The sequence below is a fragment of the Cyprinodon variegatus genome, unplaced genomic scaffold (assembly GCF_000732505.1).
Source record: "Cyprinodon variegatus isolate N-32 unplaced genomic scaffold, C_variegatus-1.0 Scaffold37, whole genome shotgun sequence".
In the NCBI taxonomy this organism is placed as follows: domain Eukaryota; kingdom Metazoa; phylum Chordata; class Actinopteri; order Cyprinodontiformes; family Cyprinodontidae; genus Cyprinodon; species Cyprinodon variegatus.
Window position 1 is genome coordinate 1,265,289 of NW_015150490.1, and position 2,339 is coordinate 1,267,627.

The window sequence follows — 2,339 nt, forward strand, 5'->3', positions numbered from 1 at the left end:
GATGGATGGATGGATGGATGGATGGATGGATGGATGGATGGATGGATGGATGGATGGATGGATGGATGGATGGATGGATGGATGGAGGAAGGGAAACTTGCTATTCCTCATTCAAAAGGGTCTCATGCTTTACTCACTATGCTAAGGGAACGATAAGGGGAGGAGGGAAACTTTTTGTCATCCAGACTCTTTCGTAGAAAGATGGGGAAACACAAGACAAACAAACAAGCATGCAAACAAAAATTTCATTCATTAATTGATTCACTGTTTATTGTGACAGGCTTACCTACATCTGATTGTTGTGAACAAAATGCCAAATCTCCTCAAGAGTGGCGGAATCATTCCGACATCAGAAAACTAGATGTTATATTCAACAATACCATCATGATCATGTGTTTCCTCAGTTTAACTGAACAAGACTTCTGTGTTCTGCTGAATTCTGTTGATCAAAAGATATTGCAGTTTTTAGATTCTTGTTTTGCAATCTAAAGTTTATGGAATAAAATGGTCAATGAAAGACAATGTTTCAGAAACTTAGGAGTACGAGCCAAAATTTCACTAAGCATTTTCATGCAGCTACTTTTATTCCTGCAGAGAGACAGCTGGGTGAAATGTAGGCATTATAAACCATGAGAAACAGAGGATAAAAAACAAACAGGTTTTCCTGGAGAATGTTTGGCTTATAAAACATTTTTTTCAGGAAATTTATAAGAAGAAAATTATTTTTGGCAGACCATGAAGTTAAAGTCAACAAATGTCTAAAGCCACAGTGATAATTGTTTTTGCAAATTACAGATTTATTCAAAAATATTTAATCAATGCCTGTTTTTAGGAGTTATGCTTTTCATGTCTGCATATTTATTTATACATATATTTTAAAAGTCTGTTTATGGCTAACTCAGAAAGGCAGTTCTGCACCTTTATGAAGCTTTAAGTAAATAACCTATTTTTTATAGGTTGTATTTTGATTATTCTGGTTTACTCTCCCTGCTTTAAGATTAAAGACCAACAAACCATGTTAACGCTTTAGATTCTGGACCATTTAGGTTTGAAAATAAGGTTTAGAACAGCACTTGAGTCATTTTACAGCTTAATTCTTAAGGTTTATTCTTAAGTTAAATTATGGAAATTATGCTGTAGAATTAAAAAAGTACTAATAATTACAAGTTCTGGGTTGAAGCTGTGAAGCTGTCTTTGTCTCAATAGTCATATTGGGGGTAATTTCACTGTGAAAATCAGGAGAGAAAAAAGCAATTAACTTGAAGAAATGTTTCCCATGAATGCTCCTAGATCACGTAAAAGCTTTTGTAAAAGCATTCAGAGGAAATAAATGTACAAAAACAAATCAGCAGATGATGGAACCTGCACGCCGTCTCCCGCTCTGATAAACCTTTTTAGCACAGCGTTTCATCTAAATGGTTGACATCCGAGTGCTGTACAAGGCAAAGCATAGAAACAGAAACTAAAGCAATATGAACCCGAAGCGCAAGTGAGGAAAAATGCATTTGAAGAACCAACTAAATTGATTGTAGAAGATGGAGAGAAACAAAATGAGTTATTGGGCATTCGATCCTGCTGCAGTCTGGGAGACGGCCTCGCAGTCCAGATGGCAAAAGGGTGTTTTATCAAAAACTCCTGACGGATAGCTTTGCATGTCACTGCAGACTGATAACCCTTTGTTCCATTTAGCAACTGTAAATAATCATTAACGTGTTTCTGTTATGGTGGCTCGGTCATGAACGTACCAGGGGGAGCTGTGAAGTGGGATGAGCTATTTCTGTGCATAGTCTCAGGGGTAATGAGCCAAGTCACTTTTGTCTAATCTTAATGTGAGGATGACTCAAAGTTTAATTTGATGCAGGGTGAGTTTTGGTACAAACACCTCATATTATATTCATTTTATCCTTATGTGTAAGGAAACATTTTTTCCATCTTAATCTATTTTAAAGTTTTTATAATTGTATCATGTTACCATGACCTTCAGTGTGTTTTAGTGCTTTACTGTCATTTAGAAGAAAAATTATACAGGTTTTAAATTGCCTTATTCATAAAAGACTATGCTTCAGCTAATTAAAATCCTATATAAGTTGAGTAAAGTCCACCTGTGTGATAATACCTTTTGAATTAATAAAGCAGTTTTGTGAATCTTGGAGGTTTATAAAAGAGGAAGCAGCATTTTTAACATCAAACCAGAAATATTAAGAATAATTGTGGGCAAATTTTTAAAACAGTTGAATTATAAAACTATTTTCACATTTTATACATCTCAGAGAACTTCTTAATCTATTAATATAAAATAGAAACAGTTTGCAGAACTGACAGGTAGGGTAAGAAATCTC

The 2,339-nt window shown here is 34.8% G+C and overlaps 1 protein-coding gene across 1 annotated transcript in view; it reads left to right on the forward strand.

Moving 5' to 3' along the window:
- The window catches only part of rngtt (RNA guanylyltransferase and 5'-phosphatase), a 124,643-nt gene that overhangs the window by 120,791 nt on the left and 1,513 nt on the right, over nt 1-2,339 (forward strand). The gene's annotated exons all lie outside the window — the stretch shown is intronic.